This window comes from Lissotriton vulgaris, chromosome 4_1, assembly GCF_964263255.1.
Source record: "Lissotriton vulgaris chromosome 4_1, aLisVul1.2, whole genome shotgun sequence".
Lineage (NCBI taxonomy): Eukaryota > Metazoa > Chordata > Amphibia > Caudata > Salamandridae > Lissotriton > Lissotriton vulgaris.
The window spans coordinates 170,720,031-170,734,969 of record NC_141691.1 but is presented as its reverse complement, the minus strand read 5'-3'; positions in this window follow the sequence as shown (position 1 = coordinate 170,734,969).

The window sequence follows — 14,939 nt, the reverse complement described above, 5'->3', positions numbered from 1 at the left end:
GGCAGTGTCAGCAGAAATACCTGGCAGAGATGCGCGCGCAGCAGAATGACGTGTAATGTACGTGTAACTTGAGGGGTGAAGGAGGACTTGACATTTAGCCCTACAAGTGTAGACGGATGTCTGGATGTCAGATCAACCTAATCCCAAATCGTATCCAATATCTCATGTTTAAGGAACTGTATTATCTGGAGGGAAAAGGTCTCTCGGACAAGAGGTTATTCTATACTGGCTATGAGTGCGTGTATGAGCGTCTACGTATCTGCATGAGACGCGAGGGGTGCGAGGGAGGGCATGGGCCTACCATGGAAACAGAGTCATGAATTACTTGCATCGAGACAGTGAGGCCAGGCCCTTTGCTCTGCAGCTGGAAGGATGTTGACATGAATCTACCAGACAGGAATGTATTTTCGAGGAGTGGAGCAGATAATTCGAAGGTTGAATACAGTCTTGGCAGGCAACGGGATGAGCCGAGCACCGTTAGCTGCGCAAGGAGTAAGGCAGAGGTCACCGGCACAGAGGTAGCCTGGGCTGAGGTTTTCAGAGTCAGAAGGCAGGAAAAAAGAGGCTCGATGGCAGAATTCAGGCCTATTTTGCCAAAGCTGAAAAACGTGTAAGGTATACCACAAAAAAGACGTTGGCATAGTATATTTAGAAACTGAATATTCAATCCGTTCATGGCGGATCCGAAAGAGAACATGTTGACGTTGGACGCAAATGTATTTGCGTCTTCATAGCTAGCACAGGAGGGAAGTTACATGCACTTTAAGCTAGTACATGGAGTCGGTGGGGTCTAAGATAGGGGACACAATCGATCATAAAATTTATATTACCTCATTCCCTCCTTGTCCCCTACGGACCCTTCATGAGATATCGATCTGCATGAATCGATCAATCTGTTCATGTAACATCATTTGCTCCTCTTTCTTCTTTTGACGTTTTGAATGGGAATTTGAATGCGGAATACATGATGTGGCGCACAAGCCGCAAATCGCCGGCCCACATTGTAAACACAGGCAGCAACTGAATACTATGAGAAGGCCAATGCCTAGGAAGGATAGGATCTTCCATCCCCAAGCGGTCAACGTTGTCCAGAACCAACCGGACCAAGTCCAGGTGCCTGGATTCTGATGTATCAGACTTGCAATTTTATGGAGACGTGTTATAGCTTTATATACCGTTGGCGCGTTTTCTGGAATGAAAACACAGCAACTTGACCCGATGACCTTACAGGCTCCACCCCTATCTGCTAGGATGACGTCAATAACGAGACGATTTTGAAGAACAACAACCCGCATGGCGGACTGCTCCTCTGTTAAGTTACCTAAAGCGGAGGTAGTTTCGTTCACTACTGCTTCAAGGGTTCTAGTTAATTTGCGTATCAGTTTACTATTAAAAACAGCACCTAAGTAGGGGAAGAAACCTTTATTGAAGTCTGTGTATTGCTCCCATGCCGTTTCGGTGTAATCGACAATCGGGAGGTCTCTTCGGAGTCTAGTGTTTACTAGATTGGTATTTCTGTGATAATCAGGAGGAGCTAGGAAAACAGGTGGCAGAAGGAATGCAATGTAACAGGTACCATCCCAATCTGGAGGCAAACGTATGTACGCCATATGTCCACAAACAAAGTAGGAATGACGTGTAGCTCTAAACGTGGATTTGCCTTGATCACTGAATTCGATCACAGTAGTACATTTACTATGACCTAAGTGTATGGAACCATTCTTTCGGATACATAATTCACCTTTGACTGGTAACACTGACATGGCAGGCAATACTGGTGCAGTTTCGGATTCAACGGTAAGAATCATGAGGTTGATTGTGTAATTACCCAATCCATATACTTCATTTTCTAGATCAGTTCCTGTTCTAGTGGGAAGTCCCTCTCTTGTCAGGGTAACAGACTTTAAGTAGAACTGAATTCAGGTTTCCCCAAACCCAATTTCCATCGTAAACAGCAATGTCGGAATCTAGGGAATTAATCAATCTAAACCATGCCCCACAGGAGCCATTGTGAGTGAACGGGTACGGAAAAAGGGGCAGAACTCCCTTGTATTTCTGATAGGGAGGGAGTCGGCCACATATCCAACAGTTTGTAGCATTGTTAGTCTGATGGGAGTGATGTAACATACTAATGAATGTGTTGTTGCGCAACGCAAGTCTGTAAGAAAGTTCGTGTGGAGGTAACTCGCTAAAGGAATGTTCGGCAGTGACGTTATAAGCAGATTGTACATGCTTGAAAATAGGGTAGTAGATGTGCAGCAAGATACTAGCAGCAATAATCAGAAGACTTAGAAAAAACATGATTAATAATGTCACTATACAGTGACTACGGAGTGATTTACAATATGCACGTTTCTTGAGTATTCTCTGTCTATCTCTCTCTCTATCTCGATCTAGGGGATACATGTCAGAAACTAATTTAACCGATTCACCTAGGGGAGGACTTAAACAATTAAACTGTCTGACTTGCTAGATCGTAATTTCAGTCTATATTCTTCAGGGGCTGTTTTCTCAACCAAAGGGAGTTTTGAGTCAGTTTGTGTAGGAGGGCAGGGCTTAGAGTCCAAGTCCGAAGGGAGTCCGTGGAACTTTTTTACGTGGCTGGAATGCAGCCACCCCTTCCTGCCCTCTACTTTGACGGCTGTCCTCGTTGTTAGAAGAACCAATTTCGGGGTTTGCCAGCGGGGCTCCAACGGGCTTCTCCGATCAAAGTTGCGCACGAAGACATAATCCCCCGGGACCACCTCGTGGGGCTTCACATCGGTGTTGTCGGGAAAGGCTGCAGCTACCTGTGAACGACAAGATTGTAGTGCAGACATCAAGGAGGCAAGGTAATCTGTCAGCATAATACAGTCAACATCTGTAATTTTTCGCGGAATAGGCGTCCCCCACATATTCGGAGGCCTGCCAAAGACCACCTCATACGGGGATAGCCCGGTTCGAGAATGTGCAACCATCCTCATATAGAAGAGGGCTACCGGTAAAGCGACTATCCAGTCAACGCCCTTCTCTCTACAGATCTTGGAAAGTCGGATTTTCAGGGTCTGGTTATGGCGCTCCACGAGACCTGCTGCCTCGGGATGCCGGACACAGTGGAACTTCCACTGATAGCCTAGCCGAAGTGTAATGTGTTTCACAAGCGCGGATGAGAATGGCTGACCATTATCTGAGTACACGATACGGGGCAAACCGTACCGCGGGAAGAACTCGCGAACCAGTTGCTTGGCTGTGGTCGGGGCAGTATAATCTGGAACTGGGTATGCTTCTGTCCATCGGGAAAGTGCACATACGACTACGAGGACATACTTGAATCCTCGGCAGCGGTCCATCTGGATATAATCCATCTGGAGGACTTCAAAAGGGTGATCGGGAGGCTGAAATCCACCTTGCTCTACAGGGATGCTTTTACCTGGATTAAACTGACAACAAATCATGCAGGTACGCACTTTCTGTTTCGCTGCTGCTCGTAAATTCTTATTGTACCATATGTGTTGAATGCTATCTAGCATTGCCTTTTCTCCTAGGTGTGCTGGACTATGTACTGTGTTAATGATGACCTGAACCATAGAGTCGGGGAGAAACCATGTAGATTTTCCCTTCGTCATCCATCCCTGATCTGTTTGGATCCCTCCTAGTTCAGTCCACTTCTTTATTTCGTCTGGTGTGGCATGTGTCTGTATGTCAATTACATCATGGGCGGGATCCCTGATTGTCATGCAGTGTGATGATGTCGGAACTATTGTCTTTGTCAAGTCGGTTGCATGCATTCGATTCTGAGCGGTTTGCTTAGCTGTTCGGTCTGCCAGGTCGTTACCCTGGGAGATCGTGTCGGTAACTTTTGTATGTGCTTTACATTTCATGATAGAGATTGCAGTAGGTAGATGTATTGCATCTAATAAACCTTGAATGAGAGGACCGTGTTGGATGTTGGCACCGTGAGAAGTTAAGTAACCTCTCTCTCGCCAAAGGACTCCAAAGTCGTGAACGACTCCGAATGCATAACGTGAATCAGTGTATATGTTAACTCTCTTATTTTTGGCTTGAATACAGGCTTGTGTCAGAGCGATGAGCTCTGCTGCTTGAGCTGACAGGGTGTCGATGCAATTTGTTTCTATGATTTCGGTGTCTGTAGTGACTGCGTAGGCTGCCACTAATTCTCCTGTACCTGTTCTCATACATGAACCATCCACATAAAGTGTCAGGTCTGGATCTGATAATGGAACATCTGTCAAGTCTTGTCTGGGTTTTGTTGTAATCGTAATGACTTCAATACAATCATGTGCCAATGGATCTACTCCATTTAATGGCAACAGTGTGGCGGGATTTAATGTGCTGCAGCGTCTGATTTCTATGTGTGGTTGAAACAATGTCAATTCATAACCTGTCAGTCTTGCTATGGTCAGATGTTGGGTCTGTGTACGATTTAAAAGAACTTCCACGGAATGTGGAACTTGTACTGTCAATTGATGCCCTAATACTATGGCATCACTCTGTCTGATTGCTAAAGCTGTCGCTGCAACTGATTTCAAACACGCAGGTAAAGCCTGGGCTACTGGATCTAATGTGCTAGAAAAGTAAGCACACGGTTTGTGTGAACCTGCTTGTTCCTGAGTGAGGACTGACAAGGCAGTACCCTCACGTTCTGTGACAAAAAGTGTAAAAGGTTTACTGTAACATGGTGTTGCTAAGACAGGTGCTTGGCATAAGGCTTTCTTTAAGTTTTCAAAAGCTTGTGTATGTTCCTGAGTCCATGGGAGGACAGTCGATGTCGCTGCCTCCTGAGTTGTCAACTGGATGAGTGGCTTTGCTAGAAATGCATATTGGGGAATCCATTGTCTACAGTACGAGGTGAGGCCTATGAAAGCCCGCACCTCCTTTTGTGTTTTTGGTGGTGACATGTTTACAATCAACTGAATGCGATCTGGAGTGAGCTGTCTCCCCACTTTGGACAGCAAGTGGCCCAGGTACACAACTTGCTGAACACAGAATTGCAGCTTTGAAGGGGACACCTTGTGCCCCTTGTCGGCCAGGAAATTCAGAACTGTCAGTGATGCTTTTTCACATTCGGGTTCGCTTCGTGCGGTGATCAGCAGATCATCGACATACTGGAGTAGGGCAGTGTGAACTGGCATGTGAATACTGTCGAGTTGTCTTTTCAGTGCTTGACTATAGATGCTGGGGCTTTCTGTGAATCCTTGAGGTGCGCGTGCAAATTTGCAAGATCGTCCATTTAAACTGAATCCGAACAAGTATTGGCTTTCTGGATCAATTGGGACACTGAAGAAGGCGTTCTTAAGGTCAATTACAGTAAAGAACGTCGCTTCTGAATCAATAGCTGTCAGTAATGAAGAGATATCTGGGACCACAGGATACTGTGGTACAATGCATTTATTCAATTCGCGCAGATCAATAACTAATCGATAAACAGGTGGTGCATTTGGGTCAGTACGTTTAAGGACTGGGATGATAGGAGAATTACATACATTGGAGTCGGTTTCAACAACCACTCCTTGTGCAATGAGCTCGTCAATAATTCTCAGTAAAGCCACTACAGCATCTGGAGGTAACTTGTGTTGTCGAATTCGTGGTAATACTACTCCTGCTTTGAGTGTGACTCGATATGGTGTAATATGCATACAACCTACATCAGTGGGGCCTTGTGCCCACAAGTGTGCAGGTACATTCTGTAACCGGGGATCCATGTCTCTTAATACATAATGGCCTTTAAAATCTCGCAAAAATAAGCGTACCCCTTCCGGAGAACAGCATATAATAGCTCCTAGAGCTTTCAGTGTCTTTATTCCTAATAAGTTTTCTGGGCACGATTTTGTGAGCAATAAATCTGTAGTCCGTGTCAGAGGACCGACGGCAAGGGGAAGTGGTTGTGATACTTCATTAATAATAGGCTTTCCTGAAAATCCAAGGGAAACATTCTGTGAGCCTGAGAGGGGTGCCCCTGGAACCTCATTGTGACTGATTGTGGTCCTGCTTGCCCCCGTGTCAATCAAAAACTTTCTGTCTTTTCCTAACACTTGACTATGTACATAAGGACCCTCTTGGTCTACAGGAACTTCAATAAGGGGCAAGCCAAATTCCCTCTCTAGGCTGTTTCATGTGTATCGTTGATAATCGGGGTAATCATTTTGTGCATACTGGTACATCTGTTGTGTTGTGTTCTGTGTTGCAGTAATAGGCTGTTGCAGTGGCACTGCTACAGTTTGTGATGAAGCTGGCATAGGCGGAATATGTTGTATATTCTGTGGCACTTGTTGCTGCGCCTGATCCTGTCTAGGTACGCGCAGTCTCTCCTTGGTCTTACCCGTGGAGATATTGTGTTTCAGAACGGCACAATCGTTTACATAATGGCCTGGCTGTTTACAGTAGTTACATGTCCCTTTAACAGGAGCTGTCGAATTACTGGGCTGGGTCGCACCCTTTTTGTGACCATCGGCGGGAACTGACTGAGCAACTAACATTTTCATTTTCGTGTCTTTCATACGTCTCTGTTCGTGTTCTTGTTCTTCTCTAATTCTATTCTGGTGGTACTGTAACATTTGTAACATTTGTGAAGGGGTGTTAGCTTGCCAAGTGCTTTCGACTTTCAGTACCCTGTTCTTAACCTGAGGCAGTGAATTCTCAACTAATTTTGTTACAAAAAGATGTGGATATGAGTCGCTACTTGCTTTCAGACCACTATTAATACCAAAACACTTTTCAAATCGAGTATAGAAATCACTAGTATCTTCATCGGGTTTCTGTTTACAAGCTGAGATTGCACCCCAATCTTCCTTTTTAGTGCTTAATAAACGTGGCAACACTTGTACTAACAATCCTGGTAATGCTTTAACTTTATCCCCGAGCCCTTGGCCCGGAATTCTAGTACTTTCTTCGTTTTCTAATGCAGCCCAATCAATCTTTGTGTCTCCCACCTCCCACTCTTTTTCTTTGAGTTTCTCGTATATACCAGGAGGCAGTAATACTTTCAATATTTTCATGATGTCGGGATAAGTATAGTCACCCATGAGTATCATGTCTTTTATTTCCCGGTGAAAACCTGCGGGATCTTTGTCATGACTAGGTACTAATTTTTTCATCTCTAATAATTCTATTTTAGTTATGGGGGTGTACACAAACACGCGTCTAAATGTATTGTCTGCGTTCTGTACTGGGTGCACTTCTCGCAACGGATTCTGTCCGTCCATGTAATACATTTTTCTTTCCATGACATGTGCTGAGTCGGTCTGTGGACATAGGAAGGCACTATATCTGTGTCGGTGTTCTAGAATTACTTTAATTAGATCGGTACCTAGACCTCTCCATTTATTCATGAGTAGTTCTATTAATATATCAGGCAAGGGGCCGGGATCAGAATGTTGGCTTCTATATAATAAGAGCAGGTGTTGTATCATGTATGTACCAGCTAAACGCTGTTCACTCGGTGTCAGGTTCAAAAACGTATGCGCTAACGCATCATCACCATATTTCTCAGAATTGTCAGCCCATTGCACGGCTGACCTGGCTAATTCTTGTTCGTCCATAGAATCGAGTACATGGTACCCCATTCGTTCTCGAAGTCTGTTATCAGTAGCTTGGAATAAGTGTTCAGGAGTTCTTGGATTACACATGGCTTCTTGGAACATTCTTTTACTTTCTGGACGTACTGGGCGCATTGAATTATTGAAGGGTCTTCCCTTACCTACATATGCTATCGTTTCTCTAACTGGTAATTGTGTCTGCTCTGGGGTCTGGTCTGGCTCGTCCTCCTCCTCTGAGGATTCAACTTTATCTGAATCTATTTCCGGTGGTGGCTGTCTTTTCTCATGCATCTTCTTTATTGCATTTCTGATTCTTCGGTACATATTTTCTACACAGGCCTCTTTATCGTGATTCCCAGCTGCTATATTCTGGCCCCACCGGTGGAGTGCTTTTACATCTTCCGGGTTCATTCCCGGCCTATCCACTTCCCTTATAAAACAGTTTATAAGAAACCGTAATATCTTGGCTTTCGTGTCCACTTTCTGATAGGCCATGGCCTCCTTAATACTTTCAGGCCCTACTCCTGTCTGTACAAACTGATATATTCGATCTAGATGATCCACCATTCCAGGTAGTGTTAATAAGAAGTTCGTGACTCGTCGCAAGCGTATAGATGCGAGCAACATTCTTTCGTCATTCTTTTTACCAGGTACTGGATCATATCTACAGTCTCCAAGATTATCTCCATATAGTGTAATATCGCCTGTTCTAGGTGTACGTTGCTGTGCTAGGTCTCTATAGGTCAGCCGATGGGCGGATGGCGGAGTCTGGAAACCTGTCGCTCCTCCGGACGCGCCTCCCGAGGCGCCAGCTCCGAAGGGGTTCGTTGAGTGAAAAGCGGAGGGAGCAGGCCCCGGAATGGGTGGAAGGACAGCTGGAAGACCAGGAGGAACAAGAGGAGGAGTAGCTTGTCGGGGAGGAAGGAGCTGACCATCTTGGCCGGCAGGAGAAGGTGTGCGTGGCGGTGCGGTATTTACATATGCGGGGGACACATCATCTAGATAGGAAGAAAGGAAAATGTCCTTTGCTGTTTTCTGGTGCATTTTAGTCGGGAGCATGGGAGGTGGTAGGTCTTTCAGTACTTCTGGGGTGGCTTTAGGCAAACCCTCAGTCAAGAGGGGATACATGCCGTTTATGAGTGTGTTTCGCTGTCTGTCTACCTGTTCCAACTTTACTCGGGTACCTTCTTCAACTAATACGTTTTCCTGGGCTTTCTCTGGATCCTCCCTCCTTTTCTCTTCTTTTCTGAGTGCTTTTTCTGTACGCCTATGTGATTCTTTACGCCATAACTCAATGGCATCTTTCTGTGACTGTCTGGCTTTCTTTTTCCACAATGCCTCTTCTACTCTCATGATGCAATCTGCATCCCATGTCCCAGCAGCAGGCCATCTCTGATTCTCGGATAATTCTTTAGTGTAGTCCACCCATAAGTCAAGGAATAAAACGGCATCTAGGCCATGTTTGTGGTACATAAAGTACCCTGGAGTGTCACTAGGTGGAATGGGAACAGCTTCTTCTAGTACCCCTTTTCTAGTTTTTATTTGTCTTAATTTGGAGAACAACGGCATCCTGAAATCTGGCTACTTGGTTCTTACTCAGATATGAAAACAATGAACACAATAATCACAATAATGACGATCGAACAATCACTCATACCACGACATTTTTAGACACTTTAAAACATTTTGACATGAATAATAACAATTAGAAGGTAACTTGCTAACTGCATAATACTAGATACACTGCTCAACAGTGCAGACTGGATATACTGCTAAACAGTACAGATACACTGTCTAAAACAGTGCAGACCAGGTCTGTGTACCCACACCTGTCTTGACCGGCACAAACTAATGCGCACGTCTAGATGCCTCCCCAGCAACGGTACTCACCGGGAAGCACGGAAACGGAAGGCCTCGGAAAACTCTGGACTGGATTCGGACTCGACTTGTGACGCAGATACTTCGGAACTTCAGAACCTGGTGGGCCTCCGTATACCTCAGATCTTGCTCTCTCAGCTAGGCTCTGGTCGGGATCCTCCGCACGTCTCACCGCCTCGTCTGGGTGTCGATCGCAGCCTCAGTCACCTCCGTTGGCCTGAGGGAGATACAGGAAATCCTGCGGGTACGCGTAGTTGTCCGTCCGGCTGTGGCAGGGGGCCAGGCCTGCAACGCACCACCGGCACGTGAGATGGGGGAGGGGTCCCTATTCGGGCGCCAAAATGTGGTAAATTCTAATTACCGGTGCTTAATTTCTATGCGATAAAATCAATAAGAATAACTCATAATAAATAAGAGGCAAAATCCGTGGTATTTGAGGTTTCTCAAAAGGGTTTTATTCCTATAAAAGGAATTGGGTGATTAGCATATTGGCTCGAGCCAAGGTGGCATACCATTCCGTCACCACATAGGTTCGGGAAGGGACAGACTGACAGAGTCAATGGTAATATGCGAATATGCAAGTATGCGACAATACATTATTGACAGGCATTCATATATATAGTCAATGCATTACAGTAAAGGCATATGCAGGAGGCGTAACAGCTGAGAAGAGAGATAAGAATGCATGTACGTAATACAAAAGGCGTTACAATAGGCGTGCATGAAGGCGTGAACAAGAACGTCATTTAACATGATGTCACAGATAGGCGGATCCATGAGTGAATCCGGCAGTGTCAGCAGAAATACCTGGCAGAGATGCGCGCGCAGCAGAATGACGTGTAATGTACGTGTAACTTGAGGGGTGAAGGAGGACTTGACATTTAGCCCTACAAGTGTAGACGGATGTCTGGATGTCAGATCAACCTAATCCCAAATCGTATCCAATATCTCATGTTTAAGGAACTGTATTATCTGGAGGGAAAAGGTCTCTCGGACAAGAGGTTATTCTATACTGGCTATGAGTGCGTGTATGAGCGTCTACGTATCTGCATGAGACGCGAGGGGTGCGAGGGAGGGCATGGGCCTACCATGGAAACAGAGTCATGAATTACTTGCATCGAGACAGTGAGGCCAGGCCCTTTGCTCTGCAGCTGGAAGGATGTTGACATGAATCTACCAGACAGGAATGTATTTTCGAGGAGTGGAGCAGATAATTCGAAGGTTGAATACAGTCTTGGCAGGCAACGGGATGAGCCGAGCACCGTTAGCCGCGCAAGGAGTAAGGCAGAGGTCACCGGCACAGAGGTAGCCTGGGCTGAGGTTTTCAGAGTCAGAAGGCAGGAAAAAAGAGGCTCGATGGCAGAATTCAGGCCTATTTTGCCAAAGCTGAAAAACGTGTAAGGTATACCACAAAAAAGACGTTGGCATAGTATATTTAGAAACTGAATATTCAATCCGTTCATGGCGGATCCGAAAGAGAACATGTTGACGTTGGACGCAAATGTATTTGCGTCTTCATAGCTAGCACAGGAGGGAAGTTACATGCACTTTAAGCTAGTACATGGAGTCGGTGGGGTCTAAGATAGGGGACACAATCGATCATAAAATTTATATTACCTCATTCCCTCCCTCCCACCGACTCTCCATCCATCCATCCTTTCACCCACCCATCATCCATCCATCCATCCATCCATCCATCCATCCATCCATCCATCCATCCATCCTTCTCCTCATCATTCCATCCTTCCCCTCCATCCATCCATCCATCCATCCATCCTTCCCCTCATCCATCCATCCTTCCCCTCCATCCATCCATCCATCCCCTCATCCATACATCCATCCCCTCCATCCATCATCCTTCCCCTCATCCATCTTTCGCCTCATCAATCATCCAGCTACCCTTCCACCCATACATCCAGCTATTTACATTTTCTCTCCATCCTTCCTCTCACTCATCAATCCATCCATCCTCTCTCATTATCCATTTATTCAATCTTTCATTCATCCATTCACCCTTTCACTAATTCATCCAGCCATTCACCCATCCCTTCACTTACTTACTCGCCCACCTTTCCATATTAATTTTGAGCTGAGCCCTTTTGAGAAGAGGCCCATCAAGAACTTCACCCTCGCTGCAGGGGCCGTTCCAGGACTGGGACAGAAGCCACCCAGGGCGGAGACATGATCCACCACAGGGGGGGACAAGAGCCATCACAGGCGGCGGTGGGGGGGGACAGGATCCACCACAGGGGGGGACAGGAGCCATCACATGCGGCGGTGGGGGTGGACTGGAGCCACAACATGGGGGGACAGGAGCCATCACTGAGGGTAGGGTAGGGCAGGAGCCATCACAGGAGAGGGAACAGGATCCACCAGGGTGGGCACAGGGGTGGGCATGCAGTATTCTAGTATCATCTTGGGCTCCTCGCCCCCTCCTGCACAAGACAACGAGAAGACAGGCTCTCTGTCCAAAATGCCACCCCCCACTGTGATGTACAGTACTTACAGGAGATACTCCGAGAGAACTGATTGAACTGATTGTCATCCATACTTTGTTAAATAGTGTAGGTGCGATTGTACCATTTCTTTATTTTCTTACATTATAGACTGCATGTTTGAAGAACCGAAGTTGCTTACAATTTAGTGACAGTAATTACGCTCTGTGAAGAGAACCACGTGCTGCCTCGGTGTAATCAGGGGTGTAATCTGGCCGAGTCTCGGATGTTTGGGGCCCTGGGTAGAAATGTAACGTGTGAGCCCCCCTCTAAATAGCAGAGACATGACACATTCAGGGCTGTTTGCATGTGAATGGATGCCCCCTGCTCCTGAAGCTGCAGCCCCTCCCTCTCAGTCACCTTCGAAGCACCTCTTAACAGCTCATCAAGGGCTGGAGGTTTGAGGGTAGCCAATGCCATCCCGCTGTGCCTCGCCAATGCTGCGGGGCATCTGAGGAGCTTTGATGCAGCATCGGAGTGAAGAAAAGAGGTGGGTGCAAGCTGTGCCGGCTTTAGGGTGAGGCAACCGGTGCCCTGTTAAAATAATGGACAAATAGCGTCCGTTAGAGATTCCTTCACGGACAACGGACAGACGGCCGAAATTACGGACTGTCCGTGAAATTTACGGACGGTTGGTCACCCTAAGTGGGATAGACGAAAGCATGAAAGGAAATACAGGTTTACAGAGCCAGTAATCCAACCAAAAATGGTAGGGACCTGGAAAGAAAATGAATGTTTTGAACGGATATAAAAATTGTATGATCAGTTTTTCCACATTTCCCTACTTTTTATCACTAAAAGTAATGAATCTTTTTACACAGCACACAATTGTCAAATACTGAATCCATGAATCCAAATAACCTTTTTAAAATGTTGTGTCATTAAAGCGAATTTGTAGAAATATACCCTGCATCTTCCTGTGTGAGCTCACACCACTTCAGCAGAAGACTATAAATAAAGCCCATTTCCTGCTGGTGCTCCGCCGGTGTGTGGGAGAGAGAGACGTCACGGGGAGCAGGTGTGTGGGAGCCAGATAGGGAGAAATGCGTCACAGCAGCTGATAGGCAGAGCAGGATGTGAGGACTCGCCCGTGACGCTTTGTGTACAGATGGCCGCTGGCTGGCTTCTGTGGAGTCTACACATTGATCATGTATTTCTTATTCTCGTATTAAAAGAAACTCAGCTCTCTTCTCCTTTTTAGGTTTTGCCTGGCGAAAGATGCGCTCTGCGCATCTTTTTCGCGCAGGCGAAAAACCTAATGATTATGGTAGGGGAGACAGGAACGGCCCCCGTCTTCCATTGGCTAGCTCCATAAATGGAGGCTAGCCATTGGAAGACGGGCCTGTCCGTCAATGCCGGACCAGATTCGGGGGCGTTCCCGAGAATTTTTGGCTTTTGGCTACGTCAGCCGAAAGCCTGTTCTCGGGAACGCCCCTAATCTGGGTCTGCATTGAGCCGACATCCGCCTTCCTGCCGAAGGAAGCAGCCGTCCATCTACAGCCAGGGCCGCGCTGGGATTGGCCCAGCCGGCCGAGCCTCCGCCGTGTCATCGGGAGGAGGAGGAGTGGAGAGCAGGAAGCAGCCTGCGTCGTCTGTCCTGAGGCTCCCGAGCGAAGGAGGAGCCCCGGGGAAAGAGCAAGTCCCGCCTCGGCCCCGGAACGAAGTCCAGGTGAGTGCTTTGTTTACCCTCCGTGCTGGAGCTAGGGGAGGCTCCCTCCCGCTACCCGTGTGTCCGTTCCCGCCCCCGCACCCCCCCTCTCCGTGTGTCCGTTCCCGCCCCCGCACCTCCCTCCCGCTCTCCGTGAGCGACCCTATTATGTGCCTAGTAACGCTGGAGCTCTCAATTTCCCCAGCTTCTTCGTGCTCAACCCTAGCCAAGTCCCTGAAGAATAGCTCCATCAAAGTCTCACTCATCAGAGAAGAACTTACACTAAGAAACCATTGGTGCAGGGAAGGGAGGAAAGTGTTCTTCCTGTCCATTGATAGAATGCATCGCTCTTCCACCTGGGTGGGCATCTAGACCATTTCATTACAGTCTTCTCCACAACAGCTGGACCTATGGGTACTTTTCTTCACTGTTAGACACTTCGGAGGACAAACTACGAATATGACTGTCCCTCCAGTGTCCGGGGTGCGCTGGGATGCGGGGGCTGGGCCAGGGTGTGCCGTCCGCGGCTGCCTGGTGTAGTGCGTCACTCCTCGCCTTATCTCGGACGTGGAGTGCTCAGCGCTGCGTTTCTCTCCCGGAGCAGCAAATGCCAGATCGACTGGCTTTACAAATGATTGTTTTGTAGTATAATGATTCCAAGTATAAGCTGCTTTGTCTACAGATCAAGAGTGCCACATGGGACTGTCAAATATTTTGCAAGATAGGATAATCAAGACTGATAACTCGAATAAGAAATGGGTCTATTTTGCGGAGAGGCAGTGCACGGTCTGTGGGACTGGGTTAATGTGGTCTAACTGGTGAGCAATTAATGCCATGCTGGCAAGCTGCTGTCTGCAGCTCTATCATGAATGGGCGGGTTTCTAAAGCACCATCCCAATCAACACTCCGGGACAATGAAGCCTGTTCTGCGCTTTGGAAGTTCGAGTGTAGTGTACGTAACTATTATTTGTAAGATCGCCACCTTCCAACCTTTCGTGCAGAGGTCTAGTAAGACAACAAGGAAGTACAACTACACAGCTTAGGAACGTTGGGGGGACTCGTCAATGTCATGGGTGCCTGTCTAATAGCCAAGAATCTATGCCATTCTCTTTACAGCAGCTGACAGATTATGGCCCGGGCATGATTAAGGCCACTTTGGGCAAGTGCCTTACGGCTAAAAGGTCTCAAATGAAGTCTTGGTGCTGGGGCTAAGGGCGTTTCTGAACGGCAAAGTATGTTTTTGCCTAGGCTTCGAAAATCACTGCACCAGATCAAAGGACATTGCGATGCCGGGCACACTGCCGACCTTCCATTGCCTCGGCTGAGAGTAGGGAAAGTCAAGCCGGTTGAGGTGTCTATTAAAAATAAATTTGCGTCACTCAT